This window comes from Salmo salar, chromosome ssa12 (genome assembly GCF_905237065.1).
Source record: "Salmo salar chromosome ssa12, Ssal_v3.1, whole genome shotgun sequence".
Classification (NCBI taxonomy): domain Eukaryota; kingdom Metazoa; phylum Chordata; class Actinopteri; order Salmoniformes; family Salmonidae; genus Salmo; species Salmo salar.
The window spans coordinates 63,302,167-63,316,202 of NC_059453.1; the positions used below are offsets into that span (position 1 = coordinate 63,302,167).

General features: G+C 42.4%; 22 non-coding genes across 22 annotated transcripts; all 22 read left to right on the forward strand.

The window, feature by feature from the left end:
* The first annotated feature begins 212 nt into the window (after positions 1 to 212).
* Positions 213 to 348, forward strand: LOC123725710 (U4 spliceosomal RNA). The gene has a single exon (XR_006758226.1). It is a non-coding gene; the product is annotated as a U4 spliceosomal RNA (small nuclear RNA).
* A 396-nt stretch (positions 349 to 744) lies between these two features.
* Positions 745 to 886, forward strand: LOC123725814 (U4 spliceosomal RNA). Its single transcript, XR_006758327.1, has one exon. It is a non-coding gene; the product is annotated as a U4 spliceosomal RNA (small nuclear RNA).
* A 591-nt stretch (positions 887 to 1,477) lies between these two features.
* LOC123725742 (U4 spliceosomal RNA) lies at positions 1,478 to 1,613 on the forward strand. The gene has a single exon (XR_006758256.1). It is a non-coding gene; the product is annotated as a U4 spliceosomal RNA (small nuclear RNA).
* A 397-nt stretch (positions 1,614 to 2,010) lies between these two features.
* On the forward strand, positions 2,011 to 2,152 carry LOC123725815 (U4 spliceosomal RNA). The gene has a single exon (XR_006758328.1). It is a non-coding gene; the product is annotated as a U4 spliceosomal RNA (small nuclear RNA).
* Positions 2,153 to 2,742: 590 nt separating this feature from the next.
* Positions 2,743 to 2,878, forward strand: LOC123725711 (U4 spliceosomal RNA). The gene has a single exon (XR_006758227.1). It is a non-coding gene; the product is annotated as a U4 spliceosomal RNA (small nuclear RNA).
* Positions 2,879 to 3,274: 396 nt separating this feature from the next.
* Positions 3,275 to 3,416, forward strand: LOC123725816 (U4 spliceosomal RNA). Its single transcript, XR_006758329.1, has one exon. It is a non-coding gene; the product is annotated as a U4 spliceosomal RNA (small nuclear RNA).
* Positions 3,417 to 4,007: 591 nt separating this feature from the next.
* Positions 4,008 to 4,143, forward strand: LOC123725712 (U4 spliceosomal RNA). Its single transcript, XR_006758228.1, has one exon. It is a non-coding gene; the product is annotated as a U4 spliceosomal RNA (small nuclear RNA).
* Positions 4,144 to 4,540: 397 nt separating this feature from the next.
* Positions 4,541 to 4,682, forward strand: LOC123725817 (U4 spliceosomal RNA). The gene has a single exon (XR_006758330.1). It is a non-coding gene; the product is annotated as a U4 spliceosomal RNA (small nuclear RNA).
* A 591-nt stretch (positions 4,683 to 5,273) lies between these two features.
* Positions 5,274 to 5,409, forward strand: LOC123725713 (U4 spliceosomal RNA). Its single transcript, XR_006758229.1, has one exon. It is a non-coding gene; the product is annotated as a U4 spliceosomal RNA (small nuclear RNA).
* A 396-nt stretch (positions 5,410 to 5,805) lies between these two features.
* On the forward strand, positions 5,806 to 5,947 carry LOC123725818 (U4 spliceosomal RNA). Its single transcript, XR_006758331.1, has one exon. It is a non-coding gene; the product is annotated as a U4 spliceosomal RNA (small nuclear RNA).
* Positions 5,948 to 6,538: 591 nt separating this feature from the next.
* On the forward strand, positions 6,539 to 6,674 carry LOC123725715 (U4 spliceosomal RNA). The gene has a single exon (XR_006758230.1). It is a non-coding gene; the product is annotated as a U4 spliceosomal RNA (small nuclear RNA).
* A 396-nt stretch (positions 6,675 to 7,070) lies between these two features.
* On the forward strand, positions 7,071 to 7,212 carry LOC123725819 (U4 spliceosomal RNA). The gene has a single exon (XR_006758332.1). It is a non-coding gene; the product is annotated as a U4 spliceosomal RNA (small nuclear RNA).
* Positions 7,213 to 7,803: 591 nt separating this feature from the next.
* LOC123725716 (U4 spliceosomal RNA) lies at positions 7,804 to 7,939 on the forward strand. Its single transcript, XR_006758231.1, has one exon. It is a non-coding gene; the product is annotated as a U4 spliceosomal RNA (small nuclear RNA).
* Positions 7,940 to 8,335: 396 nt separating this feature from the next.
* On the forward strand, positions 8,336 to 8,477 carry LOC123725820 (U4 spliceosomal RNA). Its single transcript, XR_006758333.1, has one exon. It is a non-coding gene; the product is annotated as a U4 spliceosomal RNA (small nuclear RNA).
* Positions 8,478 to 9,068: 591 nt separating this feature from the next.
* Positions 9,069 to 9,204, forward strand: LOC123725717 (U4 spliceosomal RNA). Its single transcript, XR_006758232.1, has one exon. It is a non-coding gene; the product is annotated as a U4 spliceosomal RNA (small nuclear RNA).
* Positions 9,205 to 9,599: 395 nt separating this feature from the next.
* LOC123725821 (U4 spliceosomal RNA) lies at positions 9,600 to 9,741 on the forward strand. Its single transcript, XR_006758334.1, has one exon. It is a non-coding gene; the product is annotated as a U4 spliceosomal RNA (small nuclear RNA).
* Positions 9,742 to 10,332: 591 nt separating this feature from the next.
* LOC123725718 (U4 spliceosomal RNA) lies at positions 10,333 to 10,468 on the forward strand. Its single transcript, XR_006758233.1, has one exon. It is a non-coding gene; the product is annotated as a U4 spliceosomal RNA (small nuclear RNA).
* A 395-nt stretch (positions 10,469 to 10,863) lies between these two features.
* Positions 10,864 to 11,005, forward strand: LOC123725822 (U4 spliceosomal RNA). The gene has a single exon (XR_006758335.1). It is a non-coding gene; the product is annotated as a U4 spliceosomal RNA (small nuclear RNA).
* A 591-nt stretch (positions 11,006 to 11,596) lies between these two features.
* On the forward strand, positions 11,597 to 11,732 carry LOC123725752 (U4 spliceosomal RNA). Its single transcript, XR_006758266.1, has one exon. It is a non-coding gene; the product is annotated as a U4 spliceosomal RNA (small nuclear RNA).
* Positions 11,733 to 12,129: 397 nt separating this feature from the next.
* Positions 12,130 to 12,271, forward strand: LOC123725672 (U4 spliceosomal RNA). The gene has a single exon (XR_006758189.1). It is a non-coding gene; the product is annotated as a U4 spliceosomal RNA (small nuclear RNA).
* A 591-nt stretch (positions 12,272 to 12,862) lies between these two features.
* LOC123725719 (U4 spliceosomal RNA) lies at positions 12,863 to 12,998 on the forward strand. The gene has a single exon (XR_006758234.1). It is a non-coding gene; the product is annotated as a U4 spliceosomal RNA (small nuclear RNA).
* Positions 12,999 to 13,394: 396 nt separating this feature from the next.
* LOC123725823 (U4 spliceosomal RNA) lies at positions 13,395 to 13,536 on the forward strand. The gene has a single exon (XR_006758336.1). It is a non-coding gene; the product is annotated as a U4 spliceosomal RNA (small nuclear RNA).
* Positions 13,537 to 14,036: the final 500 nt, after the last annotated feature.

Sequence of the window (14,036 nt, forward strand, 5' to 3'; positions counted from 1 at the left end):
AAGTGCTTTGCTCTCGATATTGGTTTTGTACAGGAAAAAGGTAACATCTATGGAACAAGGACCCCACCTTGCCATTAATTACATGCAATCAAGAATCCACCAAAGTGTTAGGTAGGGGCTAACTGCTAGACATACCAATGTAACAAAAAATAATACAGTTTGCTGAAAGCTGTGCGAGATACTGCAAACAGTTTGAGTAGCTGTATCCTGATATTCTTTCGCAGAGGCGATATCATAACCTGTGAGGTCCAGCTGAGGAGTGATTATTGCTGGTTGAAAACTTATCCCAAAACCCTGCTTGGAATGACTTGAAATATAGTCAGAAGTAGTCTTGGGGAGAATAGACTCAGCAACAGGGGGGTTTGGGCCCACACTTTCAGCTTTGCCCTCACACTGCCTCTAATTCTTGCAAGAAGTAAGGTACCCAAAGCCAGGTTATACACTTTTTCTTGCCTCCACTAGGTTGAGTTGAAAAGGTTTTGGGTTTGTGACCCATTGCAGCTGAGCCAGTGCTGCAGATTACCCAAAATGCTTTGCTCTCGATATAGTTTTTTTACTACTGGAAAAAAGTAACATCTATTGTATAAGTACCCCACCTTGCCATGAATTACATGTGATCAAGAATCCACCAAAGTGTTAAGTAGGGGGCGAACTTCTAGACATTCCGATGTAAAAACACAATAATACCGTTAACGGAGAAGCTGTGCAAGACACTGCAAACAGTTTGAGTAGCTGTAATTTGACATTCTTTTGCAGTGGCGATATCATAGCCTATGAAGTCCATCTGAGGCGTGATTATTGCTGGTTGAAAACTTAACCCAATACCCCGCTTGGGGCGACTTGAAATATAGTCATCCCTGGCAATTTTTGATAGTCTCATGTGAGACTGCTATATATGTGAAAGAGAAGATAGTGCCAAGACCAAAGATGGACTGCATCAAACTCATTTCCTCTTCAAAATGTTTGATGTTTCAGCAGACAGGTGAACATTATCTTGCAACTAGGTAGAAACAGAAAAAAGGTGGCAGTAGCATACGCTGTGTCAGAAGTAGTGTTGGGGAGAATAAACTCAGCAATAGAGGGTTTGGGCCCACAATTTCAGCTTTGCCCCGACACTGCCTCTAATTGTTGCAAGAAGTAAGTTAACCAAAGCCACTTTACACACTTCTTCTTGCCTCCACTAGAGGCAGTGACAGCAAGATTTAATTGAAAAGGTTTTGGGTTCGCGACCCATTGCAGCTGAGCCAGTGGTGCTGATTACCCAAAGTGCTTTGCTCTCGATATTGGTTTTGTACAGGAAAAAAGGTAACATCTATGGAACAAGGACCCCACCTTGCCATTAATTACATGCAATCAAGAATCCACCAAAGTGTTAGGTAGGGGCTAACTGCTAGACATACCAATGTAACAAAAAATAATACAGTTTGCTGAAAGCTGTGCGAGATACTGCAAACAGTTTGAGTAGCTGTATCCTGATATTCTTTCGCAGAGGCGATATCATAACCTGTGAGGTCCAGCTGAGGAGTGATTATTGCTGGTTGAAAACTTATCCCAAAACCCTGCTTGGAATGACTTGAAATATAGTCAGAAGTAGTCTTGGGGAGAATAGACTCAGCAACAGGGGGGTTTGGGCCCACACTTTCAGCTTTGCCCTCACACTGCCTCTAATTCTTGCAAGAAGTAAGGTACCCAAAGCCAGGTTATACACTTTTTCTTGCCTCCACTAGGTTGAGTTGAAAAGGTTTTGGGTTTGTGACCCATTGCAGCTGAGCCAGTGCTGCAGATTACCCAAAATGCTTTGCTCTCGATATAGTTTTTTTTACTACTGGAAAAAAGTAACATCTATTGTATAAGTACCCCACCTTGCCATGAATTACATGTGATCAAGAATCCACCAAAGTGTTAAGTAGGGGGCGAACTTCTAGACATTCCGATGTAAAAACACAATAATACCGTTAACGGAGAAGCTGTGCAAGACACTGCAAACAGTTTGAGTAGCTGTAATTTGACATTCTTTTGCAGTGGCGATATCATAGCCTATGAAGTCCATCTGAGGCGTGATTATTGCTGGTTGAAAACTTAACCCAATACCCCGCTTGGGGCGACTTGAAATATAGTCATCCCTGGCAATTTTTGATAGTCTCATGTGAGACTGCTATATATGTGAAAGAGAAGATAGTGCCAAGACCAAAGATGGACTGCATCAAACTCATTTCCTCTTCAAAATGTTTGATGTTTCAGCAGACAGGTGAACATTATCTTGCAACTAGGTAGAAACAGAAAAAGGTGGCAGTAGCATACGCTGTGTCAGAAGTAGTGTTGGGGAGAATAAACTCAGCAATAGAGGGTTTGGGCCCACAATTTCAGCTTTGCCCCGACACTGCCTCTAATTGTTGCAAGAAGTAAGTTAACCAAAGCCACTTTACACACTTCTTCTTGCCTCCACTAGAGGCAGCGACAGCAAGATTTAATTGAAAAGGTTTTGGGTTCGCGACCCATTGCAGCTGAGCCAGTGGTGCTGATTACCCAAAGTGCTTTGCTCTCGATATTGGTTTTGTACAGGAAAAAAGGTAACATCTATGGAACAAGGACCCCACCTTGCCATTAATTACATGCAATCAAGAATCCACCAAAGTGTTAGGTAGGGGCTAACTGCTAGACATACCAATGTAACAAAAAATAATACAGTTTGCTGAAAGCTGTGCGAGATACTGCAAACAGTTTGAGTAGCTGTATCCTGATATTCTTTCGCAGAGGCGATATCATAACCTGTGAGGTCCAGCTGAGGAGTGATTATTGCTGGTTGAAAACTTATCCCAAAACCCTGCTTGGAATGACTTGAAATATAGTCAGAAGTAGTCTTGGGGAGAATAGACTCAGCAACAGGGGGGTTTGGGCCCACACTTTCAGCTTTGCCCTCACACTGCCTCTAATTCTTGCAAGAAGTAAGGTACCCAAAGCCAGGTTATACACTTTTTCTTGCCTCCACTAGGTTGAGTTGAAAAGGTTTTGGGTTTGTGACCCATTGCAGCTGAGCCAGTGCTGCAGATTACCCAAAATGCTTTGCTCTCGATATAGTTTTTTTACTACTGGAAAAAAGTAACATCTATTGTATAAGTACCCCACCTTGCCATGAATTACATGTGATCAAGAATCCACCAAAGTGTTAAGTAGGGGGCGAACTTCTAGACATTCCGATGTAAAAACACAATAATACCGTTAACGGAGAAGCTGTGCAAGACACTGCAAACAGTTTGAGTAGCTGTAATTTGACATTCTTTTGCAGTGGCGATATCATAGCCTATGAAGTCCATCTGAGGCGTGATTATTGCTGGTTGAAAACTTAACCCAATACCCCGCTTGGGGCGACTTGAAATATAGTCATCCCTGGCAATTTTTGATAGTCTCATGTGAGACTGCTATATATGTGAAAGAGAAGATAGTGCCAAGACCAAAGATGGACTGCATCAAACTCATTTCCTCTTCAAAATGTTTGATGTTTCAGCAGACAGGTGAACATTATCTTGCAACTAGGTAGAAACAGAAAAAAGGTGGCAGTAGCATACGCTGTGTCAGAAGTAGTGTTGGGGAGAATAAACTCAGCAATAGAGGGTTTGGGCCCACAATTTCAGCTTTGCCCCGACACTGCCTCTAATTGTTGCAAGAAGTAAGTTAACCAAAGCCACTTTACACACTTCTTCTTGCCTCCACTAGAGGCAGTGACAGCAAGATTTAATTGAAAAGGTTTTGGGTTCGCGACCCATTGCAGCTGAGCCAGTGGTGCTGATTACCCAAAGTGCTTTGCTCTCGATATTGGTTTTGTACAGGAAAAAAGGTAACATCTATGGAACAAGGACCCCACCTTGCCATTAATTACATGCAATCAAGAATCCACCAAAGTGTTAGGTAGGGGCTAACTGCTAGACATACCAATGTAACAAAAAATAATACAGTTTGCTGAAAGCTGTGCGAGATACTGCAAACAGTTTGAGTAGCTGTATCCTGATATTCTTTCGCAGAGGCGATATCATAACCTGTGAGGTCCAGCTGAGGAGTGATTATTGCTGGTTGAAAACTTATCCCAAAACCCTGCTTGGAATGACTTGAAATATAGTCAGAAGTAGTCTTGGGGAGAATAGACTCAGCAACAGGGGGGTTTGGGCCCACACTTTCAGCTTTGCCCTCACACTGCCTCTAATTCTTGCAAGAAGTAAGGTACCCAAAGCCAGGTTATACACTTTTTCTTGCCTCCACTAGGTTGAGTTGAAAAGGTTTTGGGTTTGTGACCCATTGCAGCTGAGCCAGTGCTGCAGATTACCCAAAATGCTTTGCTCTCGATATAGTTTTTTTACTACTGGAAAAAAGTAACATCTATTGTATAAGTACCCCACCTTGCCATGAATTACATGTGATCAAGAATCCACCAAAGTGTTAAGTAGGGGGGCGAACTTCTAGACATTCCGATGTAAAAACACAATAATACCGTTAACGGAGAAGCTGTGCAAGACACTGCAAACAGTTTGAGTAGCTGTAATTTGACATTCTTTTGCAGTGGCGATATCATAGCCTATGAAGTCCATCTGAGGCGTGATTATTGCTGGTTGAAAACTTAACCCAATACCCCGCTTGGGGCGACTTGAAATATAGTCATCCCTGGCAATTTTTGATAGTCTCATGTGAGACTGCTATATATGTGAAAGAGAAGATAGTGCCAAGACCAAAGATGGACTGCATCAAACTCATTTCCTCTTCAAAATGTTTGATGTTTCAGCAGACAGGTGAACATTATCTTGCAACTAGGTAGAAACAGAAAAAAGGTGGCAGTAGCATACGCTGTGTCAGAAGTAGTGTTGGGGAGAATAAACTCAGCAATAGAGGGTTTGGGCCCACAATTTCAGCTTTGCCCCGACACTGCCTCTAATTGTTGCAAGAAGTAAGTTAACCAAAGCCACTTTACACACTTCTTCTTGCCTCCACTAGAGGCAGTGACAGCAAGATTTAATTGAAAAGGTTTTGGGTTCGCGACCCATTGCAGCTGAGCCAGTGGTGCTGATTACCCAAAGTGCTTTGCTCTCGATATTGGTTTTGTACAGGAAAAAAGGTAACATCTATGGAACAAGGACCCCACCTTGCCATTAATTACATGCAATCAAGAATCCACCAAAGTGTTAGGTAGGGGCTAACTGCTAGACATACCAATGTAACAAAAAATAATACAGTTTGCTGAAAGCTGTGCGAGATACTGCAAACAGTTTGAGTAGCTGTATCCTGATATTCTTTCGCAGAGGCGATATCATAACCTGTGAGGTCCAGCTGAGGAGTGATTATTGCTGGTTGAAAACTTATCCCAAAACCCTGCTTGGAATGACTTGAAATATAGTCAGAAGTAGTCTTGGGGAGAATAGACTCAGCAACAGGGGGGTTTGGGCCCACACTTTCAGCTTTGCCCTCACACTGCCTCTAATTCTTGCAAGAAGTAAGGTACCCAAAGCCAGGTTATACACTTTTTCTTGCCTCCACTAGGTTGAGTTGAAAAGGTTTTGGGTTTGTGACCCATTGCAGCTGAGCCAGTGCTGCAGATTACCCAAAATGCTTTGCTCTCGATATAGTTTTTTTACTACTGGAAAAAAGTAACATCTATTGTATAAGTACCCCACCTTGCCATGAATTACATGTGATCAAGAATCCACCAAAGTGTTAAGTAGGGGGCGAACTTCTAGACATTCCGATGTAAAAACACAATAATACCGTTAACGGAGAAGCTGTGCAAGACACTGCAAACAGTTTGAGTAGCTGTAATTTGACATTCTTTTGCAGTGGCGATATCATAGCCTATGAAGTCCATCTGAGGCGTGATTATTGCTGGTTGAAAACTTAACCCAATACCCCGCTTGGGGCGACTTGAAATATAGTCATCCCTGGCAATTTTTGATAGTCTCATGTGAGACTGCTATATATGTGAAAGAGAAGATAGTGCCAAGACCAAAGATGGACTGCATCAAACTCATTTCCTCTTCAAAATGTTTGATGTTTCAGCAGACAGGTGAACATTATCTTGCAATTAGGTAGAAACAGAAAAAAGGTGGCAGTAGCATACGCTGTGTCAGAAGTAGTGTTGGGGAGAATAAACTCAGCAATAGAGGGTTTGGGCCCACAATTTCAGCTTTGCCCCGACACTGCCTCTAATTGTTGCAAGAAGTAAGTTAACCAAAGCCACTTTACACACTTCTTCTTGCCTCCACTAGAGGCAGTGACAGCAAGATTTAATTGAAAAGGTTTTGGGTTCGCGACCCATTGCAGCTGAGCCAGTGGTGATGATTACCCAAAGTGCTTTGCTCTCGATATTGGTTTTGTACAGGAAAAAAGGTAACATCTATGGAACAAGGACCCCACCTTGCCATTAATTACATGCAATCAAGAATCCACCAAAGTGTTAGGTAGGGGCTAACTGCTAGACATACCAATGTAACAAAAAATAATACAGTTTGCTGAAAGCTGTGCGAGATACTGCAAACAGTTTGAGTAGCTGTATCCTGATATTCTTTCGCAGAGGCGATATCATAACCTGTGAGGTCCAGCTGAGGAGTGATTATTGCTGGTTGAAAACTTATCCCAAAACCCTGCTTGGAATGACTTGAAATATAGTCAGAAGTAGTCTTGGGGAGAATAGACTCAGCAACAGGGGGGTTTGGGCCCACACTTTCAGCTTTGCCCTCACACTGCCTCTAATTCTTGCAAGAAGTAAGGTACCCAAAGCCAGGTTATACACTTTTTCTTGCCTCCACTAGGTTGAGTTGAAAAGGTTTTGGGTTTGTGACCCATTGCAGCTGAGCCAGTGCTGCAGATTACCCAAAATGCTTTGCTCTCGATATAGTTTTTTTACTACTGGAAAAAAGTAACATCTATTGTATAAGTACCCCACCTTGCCATGAATTACATGTGATCAAGAATCCACCAAAGTGTTAAGTAGGGGGCGAACTTCTAGACATTCCGATGTAAAAACACAATAATACCGTTAACGGAGAAGCTGTGCAAGACACTGCAAACAGTTTGAGTAGCTGTAATTTGACATTCTTTTGCAGTGGCGATATCATAGCCTATGAAGTCCATCTGAGGCGTGATTATTGCTGGTTGAAAACTTAACCCAATACCCCGCTTGGGGCGACTTGAAATATAGTCATCCCTGGCAATTTTTGATAGTCTCATGTGAGACTGCTATATATGTGAAAGAGAAGATAGTGCCAAGACCAAAGATGGACTGCATCAAACTCATTTCCTCTTCAAAATGTTTGATGTTTCAGCAGACAGGTGAACATTATCTTGCAACTAGGTAGAAACAGAAAAAAGGTGGCAGTAGCATACGCTGTGTCAGAAGTAGTGTTGGGGAGAATAAACTCAGCAATAGAGGGTTTGGGCCCACAATTTCAGCTTTGCCCCGACACTGCCTCTAATTGTTGCAAGAAGTAAGTTAACCAAAGCCACTTTACACACTTCTTCTTGCCTCCACTAGAGGCAGTGACAGCAAGATTTAATTGAAAAGGTTTTGGGTTCGCGACCCATTGCAGCTGAGCCAGTGGTGCTGATTACCCAAAGTGCTTTGCTCTCGATATTGGTTTTGTACAGGAAAAAAGGTAACATCTATGGAACAAGGACCCCACCTTGCCATTAATTACATGCAATCAAGAATCCACCAAAGTGTTAGGTAGGGGCTAACTGCTAGACATACCAATGTAACAAAAAATAATACAGTTTGCTGAAAGCTGTGCGAGATACTGCAAACAGTTTGAGTAGCTGTATCCTGATATTCTTTCGCAGAGGCGATATCATAACCTGTGAGGTCCAGCTGAGGAGTGATTATTGCTGGTTGAAAACTTATCCCAAAACCCTGCTTGGAATGACTTGAAATATAGTCAGAAGTAGTCTTGGGGAGAATAGACTCAGCAACAGGGGGTTTGGGCCCACACTTTCAGCTTTGCCCTCACACTGCCTCTAATTCTTGCAAGAAGTAAGGTACCCAAAGCCAGGTTATACACTTTTTCTTGCCTCCACTAGGTTGAGTTGAAAAGGTTTTGGGTTTGTGACCCATTGCAGCTGAGCCAGTGCTGCAGATTACCCAAAATGCTTTGCTCTCGATATAGTTTTTTTACTACTGGAAAAAAGTAACATCTATTGTATAAGTACCCCACCTTGCCATGAATTACATGTGATCAAGAATCCACCAAAGTGTTAAGTAGGGGGGCGAACTTCTAGACATTCCGATGTAAAAACACAATAATACCGTTAACGGAGAAGCTGTGCAAGACACTGCAAACAGTTTGAGTAGCTGTAATTTGACATTCTTTTGCAGTGGCGATATCATAGCCTATGAAGTCCATCTGAGGCGTGATTATTGCTGGTTGAAAACTTAACCCAATACCCCGCTTGGGGCGACTTGAAATATAGTCATCCCTGGCAATTTTTGATAGTCTCATGTGAGACTGCTATATATGTGAAAGAGAAGATAGTGCCAAGACCAAAGATGGACTGCATCAAACTCATTTCCTCTTCAAAATGTTTGATGTTTCAGCAGACAGGTGAACATTATCTTGCAATTAGGTAGAAACAGAAAAAAGGTGGCAGTAGCATACGCTGTGTCAGAAGTAGTGTTGGGGAGAATAAACTCAGCAATAGAGGGTTTGGGCCCACAATTTCAGCTTTGCCCCGACACTGCCTCTAATTGTTGCAAGAAGTAAGTTAACCAAAGCCACTTTACACACTTCTTCTTGCCTCCACTAGAGGCAGTGACAGCAAGATTTAATTGAAAAGGTTTTGGGTTCGCGACCCATTGCAGCTGAGCCAGTGGTGATGATTACCCAAAGTGCTTTGCTCTCGATATTGGTTTTGTACAGGAAAAAAGGTAACATCTATGGAACAAGGACCCCACCTTGCCATTAATTACATGCAATCAAGAATCCACCAAAGTGTTAGGTAGGGGCTAACTGCTAGACATACCAATGTAACAAAAAATAATACAGTTTGCTGAAAGCTGTGCGAGATACTGCAAACAGTTTGAGTAGCTGTATCCTGATATTCTTTCGCAGAGGCGATATCATAACCTGTGAGGTCCAGCTGAGGAGTGATTATTGCTGGTTGAAAACTTATCCCAAAACCCTGCTTGGAATGACTTGAAATATAGTCAGAAGTAGTCTTGGGGAGAATAGACTCAGCAACAGGGGGTTTGGGCCCACACTTTCAGCTTTGCCCTCACACTGCCTCTAATTCTTGCAAGAAGTAAGGTACCCAAAGCCAGGTTATACACTTTTTCTTGCCTCCACTAGGTTGAGTTGAAAAGGTTTTGGGTTTGTGACCCATTGCAGCTGAGCCAGTGCTGCAGATTACCCAAAATGCTTTGCTCTCGATATAGTTTTTTTACTACTGGAAAAAAGTAACATCTATTGTATAAGTACCCCACCTTGCCATGAATTACATGTGATCAAGAATCCACCAAAGTGTTAAGTAGGGGGCGAACTTCTAGACATTCCGATGTAAAAACACAATAATACCGTTAACGGAGAAGCTGTGCAAGACACTGCAAACAGTTTGAGTAGCTGTAATTTGACATTCTTTTGCAGTGGCGATATCATAGCCTATGAAGTCCATCTGAGGCGTGATTATTGCTGGTTGAAAACTTAACCCAATACCCCGCTTGGGGCGACTTGAAATATAGTCATCCCTGGCAATTTTTGATAGTCTCATGTGAGACTGCTATATATGTGAAAGAGAAGATAGTGCCAAGACCAAAGATGGACTGCATCAAACTCATTTCCTCTTCAAAATGTTTGATGTTTCAGCAGACAGGTGAACATTATCTTGCAACTAGGTAGAAACAGAAAAAAGGTGGCAGTAGCATACGCTGTGTCAGAAGTAGTGTTGGGGAGAATAAACTCAGCAATAGAGGGTTTGGGCCCACAATTTCAGCTTTGCCCCGACACTGCCTCTAATTGTTGCAAGAAGTAAGTTAACCAAAGCCACTTTACACACTTCTTCTTGCCTCCACTAGAGGCAGTGACAGCAAGATTTAATTGAAAAGGTTTTGGGTTCGCGACCCATTGCAGCTGAGCCAGTGGTGCTGATTACCCAAAGTGCTTTGCTCTCGATATTGGTTTTGTACAGGAAAAAAGGTAACATCTATGGAACAAGGACCCCACCTTGCCATTAATTACATGCAATCAAGAATCCACCAAAGTGTTAGGTAGGGGCTAACTGCTAGACATACCAATGTAACAAAAAATAATACAGTTTGCTGAAAGCTGTGCGAGATACTGCAAACAGTTTGAGTAGCTGTATCCTGATATTCTTTCGCAGAGGCGATATCATAACCTGTGAGGTCCAGCTGAGGAGTGATTATTGCTGGTTGAAAACTTATCCCAAAACCCTGCTTGGAATGACTTGAAATATAGTCAGAAGTAGTCTTGGGGAGAATAGACTCAGCAACAGGGGGTTTGGGCCCACACTTTCAGCTTTGCCCTCACACTGCCTCTAATTCTTGCAAGAAGTAAGGTACCCAAAGCCAGGTTATACACTTTTTCTTGCCTCCACTAGGTTGAGTTGAAAAGGTTTTGGGTTTGTGACCCATTGCAGCTGAGCCAGTGCTGCAGATTACCCAAAATGCTTTGCTCTCGATATAGTTTTTTTACTACTGGAAAAAAGTAACATCTATTGTATAAGTACCCCACCTTGCCATGAATTACATGTGATCAAGAATCCACCAAAGTGTTAAGTAGGGGGCGAACTTCTAGACATTCCGATGTAAAAACACAATAATACCGTTAACGGAGAAGCTGTGCAAGACACTGCAAACAGTTTGAGTAGCTGTAATTTGACATTCTTTTGCAGTGGCGATATCATAGCCTATGAAGTCCATCTGAGGCGTGATTATTGCTGGTTGAAAACTTAACCCAATACCCCGCTTGGGGCGACTTGAAATATAGTCATCCCTGGCAATTTTTGATAGTCTCATGTGAGACTGCTATATATGTGAAAGAGAAGATAGTGCCAAGACCAAAGATGGACTGCATCAAACTCATTTCCTCTTCAAAATGTTTGATGTTTCAGCAGACAGGTGAACATTATCTTGCAACTAGGTAGAAACAGAAAAAAGGTGGCAGTAGCATACGCTGTGTCAGAAGTAGTGTTGGGGAGAATAAACTCAGCAATAGAGGGTTTGGGCCCACAATTTCAGCTTTGCCCCGACACTGCCTCTAATTGTTGCAAGAAGTAAGTTAACCAAAGCCACTTTACACACTTCTTCTTGCCTCCACTAGAGGCAGCGACAGCAAGATTTAATTGAAAGGGTTTTGGGTTCGCGACCCATTGCAGCTGAGCCAGTGGTGCTGATTACCCAAAGTGCTTTGCTCTCGATATTGGTTTTGTACAGGAAAAAAGGTAACATCTATGGAACAAGGACCCCACCTTGCCATTAATTACATGCAATCAAGAATCCACCAAAGTGTTAGGTAGGGGCTAACTGCTAGACATACCAATGTAACAAAAAATAATACAGTTTGCTGAAAGCTGTGCAGGATACTGCAAACAGTTTGAGTAGCTGTATCCTGATATTCTTTTGCAGACGCGATATCATAACCTGTGAGGTCCAGCTGAGGAGTGATTATTGCTGGTTGAAAACTTATCCCAAAACCCTGCTTGGAATGACTTGAAATATAGTCAGAAGTAGTCTTGGGGAGAATAGACTCAGCAACAGGGGGGTTTGGGCCCACACTTTCAGCTTTGCCCTCACACTGCCTCTAATTCTTGCAAGAAGTAAGGTACCCAAAGCCAGGTTATACACTTTTTCTTGCCTCCACTAGGTTGAGTTGAAAAGGTTTTGGGTTTGTGACCCATTGCAGCTGAGCCAGTGCTGCAGATTACCCAAAATGCTTTGCTCTCGATATATTTTTTTTTACTACTGGAAAAAAGTAACATCTATTGTATAAGTACCCCACCTTGCCATGAATTACATGTGATCAAGAATCCACCAAAGTGTTAAGTAGGGGGCGAACTTCTAGACATTCCGATGTAAAAACACAATAATACCGTTAACGGAGAAGCTGTGCATGACACTGCAAACAGTTTGAGTAGCTTTAATTTGACATTCTTTTGCAGTGGCGATATCATAGCCTATGAAGTCCATCTGAGGCGTGATTATTGCTGGTTGAAAACTTAACCCAATACCCCGCTTGGGGCGACTTGAAATATAGTCTTCCCTGGCAATTTTTGATAGTCTTATGTGAGACTGCTATATATGTGAAAGAGAAGATAGTGCCAAGACCAAAGATGGACTGCATCAAACTAATTTCCTCTTCAAAATGTTTGATGTTTCAGCAGACAGCTGAACATTATCTTGCAACTAGGTAGAAACAGAAAAAAGGTGGCAGTAGCATACGCTGTGTCAGAAGTAGTGTTGGGGAGAATAAACTCAGCAATAGAGGGTTTGGGCCCACAATTTCAGCTTTGCCCCGACACTGCCTCTAATTGTTGCAAGAAGTAAGTTAACCAAAGCCACTTTACACACTTCTTCTTGCCTCCACTAGAGGCAGCGACAGCAAGATTTAATTGAAAAGGTTTTGGGTTCGCGACCCATTGCAGCTGAGCCAGTGGTGCTGATTACCCAAAGTGCTTTGCTCTCGATATTGGTTTTGTACAGGAAAAAAGGTAACATCTATGGAACAAGGACCCCACCTTGCCATTAATTACATGCAATCAAGAATCCACCAAAGTGTTAGGTAGGGGCTAACTGCTAGACATACCAATGTAACAAAAAATAATACAGTTTGCTGAAAGCTGTGCGAGATACTGCAAACAGTTTGAGTAGCTGTATCCTGATATTCTTTCGCAGAGGCGATATCATAACCTGTGAGGTCCAGCTGAGGAGTGATTATTGCTGGTTGAAAACTTATCCCAAAACCCTGCTTGGAATGACTTGAAATATAGTCAGAAGTAGTCTTGGGGAGAATAGACTCAGCAACAGGGGGGTTTGGGCCCACACTTTCAGCTTTGCCCTCACACTGCCTCTAATTCTTGCAAGAAGTAAGGTACCCAAAGCCAGGTTATACACTTTTTCTTGCCTCCACTAGGTTGAGTTGAAAAGGTTTTGGGTTTGTGACCCATTGCAGCTGAGCCAGTGCTGCAGATTACCCAAAATGCTTTGCTCTCGATATAGTTTTTTTACTACTGGAAAAAAGTAACATCTATTGTATAAGTACCCCACCTTGCCATGAATTACATGTGATCAAGAATCCACCAAAGTGTTAAGTAGGGGGCGAACTTCTAGACATTCCGATGTAAAAACACAATAATACCGTTAACGGAGAAGCTGTGCAAGACACTGCAAACAGTTTGAGTAGCTGTAATTTGACATTCTTTTGCAGTGGCGATATCATAGCCTATGAAGTCCATCTGAGGCGTGATTATTGCTGGTTGAAAACTTAACCCAATACCCCGCTTGGGGCGACTTGAAATATAGTCATCCCTGGCAATTTTTGATAGTCTCATGTGAGACTGCTATATATGTGAAAGAGAAGATAGTGCCAAGACCAAAGATGGACTGCATCAAACTCATTTCCTCTTCAAAATGTTTGATGTTTCAGCAGACAGGTGAACATTATCTTGCAATTAGGTAGAAACAGAAAAAAGGTGGCAGTAGCATACGCTGTGTCAGAAGTAGTGTTGGGGAGAATAAACTCAGCAATAGAGGGTTTGGGCCCACAATTTCAGCTTTGCCCCGACACTGCCTCTAATTGTTGCAAGAAGTAAGTTAACCAAAGCCACTTTACACACTTCTTCTTGCCTCCACTAGAGGCAGCGACAGCAAGATTTAATTGAAAAGGTTTTGGGTTCGCGACCCATTGCAGCTGAGCCAGTGGTGATGATTACCCAAAGGGCTTTGCTCTCGATATTGGTTTTGTACAGGAAAAAAGGTAACATCTATTGAACAAGGACCCCACCTTGCCATTAATTACATGCAATCAAGAATCCACCAAAGTGTTAGGTAGGGGCTA